Genomic DNA, 12257 nt, shown 5'->3' on the forward strand with positions numbered 1-12257 from the left:
GGGTGGAAGAGGGAGGGGGTAACGAGGTTAATGGATATTAGATTTAATTAATTAATCAGTGCAAAATATAATTAGGTGTTGAAATTTTATTGGGTGGAGAGGGGTGTGATAGGAGATGATAGATTTTTTTTCTTCCTAAGTTGTATGCCAACGAACATATTTGGAATATGATGTTAATATATTTTCTAAACTAGACAGTAAAAAAATAGATGGTAAAAACATGCAAATTCCAAGAATCCTACAAAATTAAATGCTAGTAGAGAGAGAGAGAGAGAGATTTTTTTATTGTTATTATTAGGGTGTTCAAAATCCCGACCAACCCAATTAACTAAACCCAATTCAACGTAATTGATATAACCCGAAGTAACCTGATGTCTAAACGAGTTGTAAAATTTTCAAACCCGTAGATATTAGGTTACTATTATTTGAATCTAACTCAACCCGATAAACCCGATATCTTTTCATTTCTTGGATATAATATGACTGTTGAGTTTATATTAATATATATACATTAGATAATTACACTATTACGTACACTCTTCATATATACATACTTTCAATCTATTCTCCATCTTTATGTAACTCATTCGTATATATGTTCCGTAACTGTGAACATATATATATATATATATATATAAATTGAGAAAACTAATTGAATGTGATATACGTAAGAAGTATGAATATGTTGTATCAAATAGTTGATGATGAAAAAGAAATTATGAGTAGAGAAATAACATATTCAATGATAAAATAATATTTTAATGTACCAAAGTATCAACCCGACTAACCCGATCAATCCGTACGGTTTGGGTTGGTTGGGTTAAGATTTTTTAAACTGCAAATATTGAGTTGGGTTGTTCAAATGTCTTCAACCCGATCAATTCAACCCATGAGCACCCCTAGTTCTTATAGGTTTAAATATTTGAAGTTTGTTGGAATATTAACAGGGTGTTTGGGATTGCTTAACTTATGTTTTTTTTTTAAATGCTTATGAACTTATGTGGTGTCAAAGTGGAGTTTTATAGAAAGTGTTTTGATTAGTTTATGTAGTACCAAAATGTAATAAGCTAATAAGTTGTTTTTTAGTGTTTGTTAAACTTTTGCTTATTTTGTTATTCATATAAAATGATCAAAAAAGACATTCTTTCCAAAAAAAAAAAAAAAAACTTCCTCACTTCTTTCTTCCTGCATACAACAATATGTAGTTCTCTCTCTCCTACAAATATCCAACCAATCCACCATTGAAATGCGTTCTTATGCTTCCTTCTTCATCTTTTTTCCCCACAAATTTTCAACTCAACAATGGTGGCTCAACGGTTTTCTTTAATCCTACAATCGAACAGTTCTTCATAAAAACCTGCAAACCAGTCAACCCTTTGACTTTTCCTCCTACAATTCTCCCACTGACCTCTCGAAACTTGAATCAGAACACCTTCTTGTCAAGATTTTGGATTCTTTAAGGTCGTTAATCATGGAATTCCTACCAAATCTATATATCTATATAAAGGAGAATCATCAAAAGATGATGTGACATCTTGAGAGAGTTAGAATTATTAATTGCTACTTTTTCTAATTTTTGAATTATTTAAAATAAAAACATATAATTAAATGAATGAACCTTTCATTTACTTTATATATATAAGTTACGTATAATAATCTAATAAACTTTTAAATCTTTATCTTTATATCTATAATCTATAAATAAGAACCAAAAGACATGATATGACATAATGTGGATTGAAAGTTCCAAAATATTGAATTGTAGTTAATTTTGTCCACCTTACATTTATAAAAAGATGATATGTTGGAACATTGAGGGTGATTATATAAAGAAAAGGATGACAACTTTTTCTTTACATGGTGTATTATTTATGATTACTTTAATTCATCAATAAACTCAAATCGGAAGCCATTAAAATTTTATATTCTCCTCTTTCGGTGAAACAAAAAACTGGCCTACCTTCACCTTTTGGTTATGGAAGCAAGAACATCGGTAGAAATGGCGATGTTGGTTGGGTTGAATATCTTCTCCTCAACGCCAAACCCGAATCCTCTAAGGTTAAAGAAAAGGATAAAAAGGTAATTTTGTTTTTAAAGTTGATAATTTGTTTATTATAAGTTAACGTATAGTAACTTATCAAAAAATTCTTATTACTGGTGCCAAACCGGTATAAGCACTCTTTTTTTCATTCCATCCAAACACTGAAAACTATTTATTATCAATACCACATCGAAATAAGTCGATAAACTCTTTAAATAAGCAATACCAAACACCCCCTAAATATACTAAATATCTTAATACCATAATTACAATTGAATATTCAAAATGGAAAAATCACTGAAGTTTGGTATACATTTTTTTTGAAGATTTGACTTTTCTTTCTCCAATTTAAAAAAAATATGAAAAAATTATTAAAGATATTGTATGTATATAATAATTACACTAAATACAAATGATTATGTATTAATAAGAGTTATATAATATTTAATAATTTATTTTTAAAACTTTTATCCAAAGTTATATAATATGTTAAAGATTATTATTTAGATATACACTATATTATTTTCGAGAAATATATAATTTATATATATGGAAATAATAAAAATAATAGAAACGTAGAAACTTTAAATAGATTTAATAAAAAAGAATATGATTAAAAAAAGGAAGTTAATATTGTAATTTTACAACTTTGTCTTATTGTTTTTGTTTTATTCCATCCATTCCAACATAACAAACCATTACATTTCTGTTTCACTCATTTCTCATGTTGTCCGGTTCAATGTCGTATAAAGTATGAAGCAATATTATTTTGCTTTGTCATTTTTCATTTCTCTTGCATACCAAGTACACACTTACGAAGTTCATTGTTATTTCCACTGAATCAATTCAGACTTCATACCTTCACATATTGGTTTGCGACAGATCAGTCTTTTTATAGATGTTAGGTTCTAGAATATTCCTTGGTCAAATAATTGATTTGGACCCTAAGTACTAGATCAAACCTATAACATGTCACATTGGTATCCAAACTTTTCAGATTTGATTCAATTATCGGTTGTTTTGTACATCTTTAACTGTATAATACATAAAGATAAACATCATAAAAAGATAATACTACCTGAAAACCATTTGCGTCCATAAATGATATGTCTTCAATTCATGGTGGTAGGACTAACTATGTGGCACGAAAATATTCCGTCACGTCATACCAGATATGAAAACTATACGATTAGAGAAATATTACTTATTTGTTAATAAATTTTAAGTTTTTGATTGTCCCATTCGGTAACAAAGTATTAAGTTTTGGTGAAAGAAGTAATCATATACCTAAAATCTCTTAATCCTCGAAAAAACTAGTTATATGGGATTCAAGTCTAAGACAAAAACCGTTGTTCTCTTTTGTTGGATTTTATATAGGATCTTATATCTAAAGTTGAATTCACTATGTGTCGTATATTTGGGATTTATATTGGAAGAATTTGTGTGTAAGGTTATAAGTTGACTTTCCCTTCTACGAAGATAATGATTGGTTAGTTAGCCAGTGGGGACGCAATCATCAACCGGTTAAAGAAAACATTGACGGAATGAAAAGACAAACTACCTCCTTCGAAGAAAGACTAATACTATTGAATTTTGTTTTGGAAAGCCTCTCATTGCATTATCCCTCGGTTCTTGAAGTTCCAAAGGGTTGTAAAAATCGAGTGAAAATGGAGGAGATGTTTGTGGACAATAAAAAACGACAAACAAAAATATCATGGTGAAAGTTTTCTTGGAAAAAGGTACAAACTTAGAGTAGTCGGAGCATTGGATTAGTCATGGGCAATTGACATCGATACACGCAAGTATTCATTTGGTTATGCCATTTTGGGCTTTGCTCTAACCGAAGCTATTGCRTCGTTTGCCCCAATGATGGCCTTTCTGGTCTCATCCGTATTCCGATCAAAGGAAAAAAACGAATGATCATCGTTATCGTGCAAGCACTTTGTAATAAAAAAAATTTGTTTTTCATTTAAACAATAAAACAAATTATAACATTGAAACAGAGAAAAAACAATTGAATGAAGGCACAACAATCGAATTGAAAACAATAAATGCGTCATTTTGTGGGTAATTTTTCAGCTCTTTAAGATACCTAAGTTGTTTTTAAATCAGTGTGACAACGGTTTGAAATTGACATATACAAATAAAAATAGACAACATGCTAAAAATGGAAACTATTTGTGTTAGTAAACTATATTCCCTTAATTAATTAAATATAAAAACGTATTTAAAATATATTATAATTAAATTTGAAAGATGTTCTTGGAGAAGTAAAGGATTCTTGTGCCGTCTTGGAGTTCATATTGAAACAATGTACCAAACAAAACTGATTCCTGTGGAAACAACAAGTGTCCACAGGAGCAACATCTCGTTTTGGAAAATGACATGTCATAAATAATGAGATGGGAGGGCCGGCAGCCGTCCGATTGATCTATTGTTGTGTTTTTTAATCTATTAGCAAATGTATTCTATAAATAAAGTATTATTTATTATTATGAAAAAGTTGACATAACCTACTAATAAAATATAGAATCCAAAATTTTCAATATGCATAGCTAGTGTTTGGTATGTTTATGTTCACATGTAAATTTTGAGGTTTTTTGAGTTGATGATAGGGTTGTCAATGAGTCGAGACAAATTTGAGTTTGATAGGTCGAGAGTTATACCTAAGAATGCGAGTATCAATTCGAAATCAATCAATCATTTTTGTTGCTCAACAAGTCTTTTATATGTAGACTCGAGTTCAGCTTCATAAATATTTGAAATCAAATAAATAAACTAGATGTACGTGAAAACTATGTTAGATAAAGCTAAGTGGGACTCCGAAATATATACCTGGTAGAACTATATTAAGTAAAGTAAATTTTACTTGAACTCGAACACACAAACACACACACGTGCACACACACGCGCGCACATACACACACACGCGCATATATGAATGATCAAACGAGAACATGCTCAAAATAAAAAAATACGTTTTGATCGTTCTCGTGTTTTATTAATTTGTCATTGTTCTCAATTGAACCCGATCCCCTCTCTCTCTATATACATACATACACACACACACACACACACACACACACATATATATATAAGGGCTTAATCAAATGAGAACTGTTTTGTTTGTGGTAATCGTGAGATCCAATCTCATTGAATCATTTTAACATATTAGTTATTCTTTTTAAATTAATGTAAAGGGGATGTTAGTAAATTAAAAAATTTAGATTAAATATTTATTTATTAATTCCATACGTTTCAAACTTCCAATTAATTTTGATTTTACATTCCTAAATTACCACATGAAACCACAATCTTTTGGGTAGCACATGAAACCACAATTTTTTTTACTACAATGTAACACAACATCTTGTGTTACCTAATACATTATTGGTATTGTAACACCTTGTTCCGCATCAGTAACTATTGGAATTTGTAGCCCCTTATAACTTATGAGTTCTTGGTTATAGGCTACCAAAGAATTCTCACCATGGGTTTAGTGGTTTGGAGGTTGTCTTGTATGGTTTGCTACTATGTGATTGAGATATTACACAAAGTGTAGTTGAATGTTCATTGACTGGATTATTTTCTTGTGTTTTTGCAGCAACTCCACATCTCTGTTGAAATCTTATAGATAGATACTTGTGACTATAAAATATCTTTATGTTATGGAGTCTAGCAAGAAGTCCTATTTTCGAACAACCACTTCATTTTGGACCAATGTTTTTCCTTCATTCTATATTTTCTTGGTAAATGTTAGATTGCATCATAGAGTTGTTACAAACTTATCAACTATTATTATTCTACTATCCCAAATTTAGAACATCTTATCAAGGCAACCCTCACCTCTAATGTTGCATCCATGTTTTTTCTTCCTACTAACTTTAATAAAGACATGTGTATCATCTTATAAGCAATATGCCCATTCAAAGCTGACACAAATGCATGAAAGAAAATGAAAATAAATCTAAGCTAATATCATATAAATCCCTATTGACAGTGTGTTGAAGGATGCCAAAATTACTACATGAAACTACAATCTTTTGGGTAGCACATGAAACCGCAATTTTTTTTTACCACAATGTAACACAACATGTTCAATCAAAGCCTACAAATTGTTTTCCACCTCTTCTCGTACAACCAACAAGATTTTTTGTGTTTTTTGTTTTGATTTGATGAAATGTAATTTTAGAAAATTAACGGATTTCTAGGGCGCTCAAAATAGTCTCATTAAATTAAAAAAARTTGACCCTTTTGCCCTTATTTACATACTCACATTAAATATTGGAGAGTTATTTTTGGAATTTCAGTAATTAATTTTTCTTTTATTTTCAACCATTGATTATTAATTTGTGTGGTTGAGATTAGATCTCAAGGTTACCACAAACAACTCAGTTCTTCCTTGAGTGGGCCCCTACATATATATATATATATATACACATACATATATACATATACATATACATATATACATATACATACATACATAGACTTGAGATCATGTGAGACCAAAAGTTTTTTGTGAGACCCGTAAGACCAATTCTCTGCCCTTGGATTAAATCTACAATCTGAACATTCATAATTACAAAATTGCCACGAGACTGCTCAATAATCACAAAATTGTCACCGTATAACTTTAGACCATTAGATCATTAACTTATAAATTTGATCAATGAACATAAATTGGTCTTACGAGTCTCACGAAAAACCTTTGGTCTCACATGAACCCAACCCTACATACATACATATATGGGGCCAGGTTCAAATGTTAACCAAAGTTTTAGTGTTAACTTTGTTAACCGATCTTGGCCATTTGATCTTTCAATAAACGATTGTGATTAATCATGATGAAAACTTATTTTTTTAAATTTAAAATTTCATAAAGATAAGTGAACAAAGTTGAAAAGGGTATTTAGATAATTTTCTTTTTTATGTAACTCCCATATCATTAATTGGGAGTTGTAAAATAAAAAAATCTCATGATTTTTGTTAATATAAGAACCTTATGAACACAACTATATATATATATATATATATATATATATATATATATATATATATGAACCATTGTGTGAAATACGAACAAAAAATTGACATACATATGAACTTGAACTTCAAAGCATTTATGAACACAATATGAACATAATAAGAATAGTTGCTACACGAAAGAAAAAAATAAAAAAAATAGGTATGGACACAATATGGACAACTTGTGAACAATAGTTCCTTCATTATAAACACATTCAAGAGCGATCCTTTGTCAAATGGAGTTTTATACATGTATTGCATCCATACCGTTAAGGTTCGTATTACAGTATATTCTCTCGCCGGACTGAAGAGCCCTAGAATCAAAATACTTTTTATTTGGTATTCCTTCTCGACTACATACAAACCATCTTGTTTGTATGTCTCCGTTCTTGTTTGTTTTTTTGGCATGAAGACGAACATCAGACCCGACATTATTCGCGTATGTCCTGTACATCTTTTCCGCTTCATTTATAGATACAAATTGTGCGTTGATCTTTGGTTTAAGCTTGTCATCAACATTGGGGATAAAACACTTGCTTCCATTTGAACACTCTCCGACATCGTACTCCATTTCATGTTCGGAGGGTGTAACTATGTGAGTCTGTTTAATGATCGCTGAAACATGTATTGTAACTCTACAACAACAGTTATACTTCAAGAAGACAAAACCTGTATGTCCCTAAATGATCAATCTTCAATATAACATCATAGAATCTATGGCAGATATGAATGAATATTAAGAACAATCTTGGAAGGAGATGAGAGAACAAGTCAATGCAGTCAAATCTCTATTAACTCTCAAAGTTTACGTAATGTTTACAAATGAATCTTCTCCACTATTACACTAAAGACAAAAGACTTATATAGGGTCGAACTACAACCCTTCTAAGTCAAAGTCAAAGTACATATACAAAGTCAAGCACGATGTCTAAACAATTATAGATATTTATATACTTTCAAGACGAACACAATTTACACTGAAATTCAGACCCAACATTCTCCCTCTTTGTATTCAGGCTTGAAAGAATTTGCGCATTTTGAATCTCGTTTGAACTTTGTCTCTTTAAGCACTTTATGACTTCTTCAAAATCTTCAAAAACAATCTTTACATTGAAAACTTCAGACGATCGTTTGTCGAGAAAATCTTCGGACATTCTCCCCCTCGAATATAGAACAACAACGATCTTCTCTTTTGACAATGTAGAACAAAATCAACAATGATCTTCAGAAATAATCTTTAAGATATGATCTTCAAAGAATCTTCAGACAAAGAAATTTCAAACATTCTTCCCAAAAACGAAATTCTTTAGATAAGATCACAAACATTCTCTTCGATGAGAAATTTCTATCAGTAAACTTTTGTAACGATGATCTTCACAATAAAAAACTCTCAGACATTGTAGCACAAGAATAATCTTCTGTAATAATCTCCAGTCACACTCCTTTGAGTCTTTTGCCGACCTTTGATGTTACCCCCCCTTGATCTTTATAACATACTCCCCTTATATCGTTCGAAATTGAACATTTCATTCATTATCTCATACTCCCCCTTATGATAAAATGAGAATCATTAACATCATACACTAGAATGAATGAAATTTTTAGTGAGAGCCGTCAATTCATGAAATTGTAAGCAGATCTTTTAAAATCCGCTTGTATAATCTTTTCAAATTAAGGGAATGGGAAGGTAACAACCAATTTCAACTTATGAAATTGTTTTGAATCTTTTAAAAAGATTGGCTTGTGAGTATAACAAATATATTCAGTACAACGGATGTACTTCATATATGAGACTTTATGAGGTTCATCTCTCTAGGTCTTCCATTCAATCATCGATATCTTATAAAAGTATATCTATGAACGTTTCGGCAAAATAACATATAAATTGCAAAATCTGTGTAGTGTAGAAAGATAAAGCAACATATGTTTCTGTTTAAGCTAAAAAAGATAAACCAGTGCGGAATACATAAATTTATCTGACTCAATTACGTGATAAAAAAGACTTGAAGGGGGGACATATATCCTTTTGTTTCAATATCAATAATCTCCAAATGAGACACTGATAGATTGTGAGTTGTGTGCCCCAAGTGTTATTGAAACACTTATCTGTTAAGAGATAAATGAGAAGCTGGTGGGGATGTGACAAGAATTGGCCTGGGCTTTGCCTTTTTCAATATTAGTCTCCAAAGAATCGAGAACTAATAGATTATGTGGTTTGCCCGGTATTTTGAAGTTTGGAACAGGATTCTTGTAATCTTTTAATCCTGACACAACTCTCATCAATTCTTTTATCTCACAACAACTACCCCTCTCATTTTCATTTTAAGCTCTGCACACAAACCCTTTTTGTATTTAATGCTCACTTAGATATGGTTGTCCTCATGGGTAGGTCTATCAGTTCTGATATTCCATTGAGGTATTTCTGTTAAGCACTCAGTTCCTCCTAAATTTAGCATTATGCTTAGTTGATCACAAACAGTTGGTCAAAAATATTATTGCACATAAAGCACAAAGATCAAATAAAAATTGATCAAGATGTTTAGCTTTTAAGTATAATCAATGAAGGAGTGATATACGAATCAGATTATTCAGAATGAGAGAGAAATGAACGAAAATCTGTAAGAACAAGTTTACAAATTGTGATATTTAAAGAATTAACAAATATGTATCAATCAAGGTAAAAAAAATATCAGAAAACAACCTTTGATTACAAACGAGCGTATTATCACCGAAAATGATTTTCATTTTAAAAGACGTGATAATAACAATTTGAAGAATAGCTGAAACAGGTATTGGAATTATGTTCGATGAGAAATTACGCAAGTAAAATCTCAGGAAATATCTGTTCAGAAAATGTACTCGTTTTCACAAAACAAACCATTTTCCAAAAAAACTTTTATTGAAATTTCTAGAGACTCCCCCTAGAAAATAGATTTAAGAAATGTTTCAGTTCAGCTCAAAATAAACAAAAATGGAAACATTTTAGCACGGGTCCTAAACTGAGTGTTTAGAAACCACAATCAGTAAAGCACGAGTCCTGAACAGATATATTCAGAAGCCTCAATTTGAAGAGTATACAACTCCCCCTGAATTAGTACATCATAAGTATGATTCTCTTATCAGCGCAATAACGACCCACTTGCAAAATCAGATTAAACAGATTTTTGTACCCAAACGAACTTGGGTCCATCTTTGTTAGTATCAGGTTGTAGGATGTTGTAACTTCCAAACCATCTATTTTTATTAGATGTTTTCTTTTTCGCACTTTTAACAGGATGATCATAAATGCAGTAAGATCCATACCATTTATTGTAATCATACCTGTTATTACTTTTCCAGCTGTTGCGATATCTGTTGTCTCCAGTCCATCTGTTGTACCTCCTCCTGTTCACAAAATCAGTGGTTTTGCATGTGTTGCACATGATCCTTCTCTTGCTAAGATTTATCAAATCATTAGTGGATCTTACAAAATAAGGAATAATATTGTTAGTAACAACATAATTACGAGACGAAACAGATTCACCTTTATTAACCCAAATACTTTTAACTTTTGAAGAATGATAATTGGGTGATCCAATGACGTACCSKTGATAATACTGATTAGAAGAACGAGAATAGTTCTTAAAAACAATAGATTTAGGGCTGCTAGAATAACTGTTAGATTTAGAACAGTCATAAAAGCTGGTTTTACACTGTGAAGGAAAACCGGTTGAGCTTTGAGTATAAGAAAAGTCTTTAACTTTTTTTAAAAGCTGGTCTCATTCATCAGCAACTAAATCATACTTCTCTTTGAGTTCAGTTCTCATTTTCAGTTCAGTTTCAAGTTCTGTCTTCAGATTAGACAATTTCTTTGTAGTATCTAGGAGTTTACCTTCTAACTTCTTCTTCAACTTTTGAAACATCTTCTTCTCTTTATCAAACTCTCTTCTCTTTTCATCTGAGCTGCTTTTTTCATTTTCAGAAGCAATGTCGAGCCACTTTTTCTTTTCTGCAAGCTCTTTGGCTATTACTGCATATTTCTTAGCAGTATTTCGCTTTTCAAGAGCAAATAGTTTCTTCTCTTCATCTAAACCTTTTGCTTTTGAGCAATGCAGTCAGACATTTTCTGATTCTGGCTCAGACATTCTTCTCTAATATCGTTCTTCTCTTTATCCATCTTGGCTCGTTCCAAGATAATCAGCTGCTCAAAATCCAAGTTTTGATTCAAAAGCAATTTAGCGTTCTGCTCGAAAGAGTTGATCTTATTTTCATAAGATATGCGTTCCGCACCAAATCTTTTCTCTAATTCAATCATTCTCTTCTTCTTTTTTTTCAAAAACTGTTCTTTCAGCATTGAAACTCTTTTCAGCTTCTAGAACATTCTCCTTCTCTAAATCAAGTAACTTCTTTAACTCAATCAGATCACCCTCAGACTTATGAAATTTATCAATGAAGTCTTCTGTCTCTGTATGTTTCCTTGAAGAGTTTCTCTTAGTTTGTAGTGTACTTTTAACCTCTTGAAGTTTATTAAACAGATCTTTATTTGATTTACTCCAAGTTTTCAATTCGTCATCACACTATTTCTCACAGAACTCAGAGTTTTCTCAAGCTTTTCAATCTTATACATGAAATCATTTTCAATACGCTCATTTCTTTCTTTATGTTCCCGTTTTAAATCTTTAATAAGTTCCTCATTTGCATAATTTTCATAGAACATATTCACATATTTATCTTTATAACTCTGCAGACTTTTCTCCAATTCACAGATCATTTCTTTCAATTCCCTGTTTTCCTTTTCAAGATAAACTGCCATTTAAAAAATCAAGATTGATCAAAAGAATCTAATGCGTTGAAATCAATCAAAGAAATCGAAAACAAGTAAGCTCAAAAAAAATTCTCAGAAACACTCAAAAACTGATGAGAAATCAGAAAATCAGCGAAAACAGTCAAAAATCAGTAAAAACAGTCAAAAACAGTTGAAAACAGTCAGAAACGATAAAAACTAATTAAAACAGTTTACTCGACACAAAACGATTCAAAATACTCTAAACAGTTCAAATCAGTCAAGAATTCTGAATAACAGTCCAAAAATCTCAAAAACAGATAAGCGTGAAATACAGATAAAATTTGAAAACCAAATGAAATGTGATCCAAAATAAAATCTTGAAGAAAAAAATGTTAAAAAAATTGATTTTAACAAAGTGGGCTA

The sequence above is a fragment of the Cynara cardunculus genome, assembly GCF_001531365.2.
Source record: "Cynara cardunculus var. scolymus isolate 2C chromosome LG 13, CcrdV1, whole genome shotgun sequence".
Classification (NCBI taxonomy): Eukaryota; Viridiplantae; Streptophyta; class Magnoliopsida; order Asterales; family Asteraceae; genus Cynara; species Cynara cardunculus.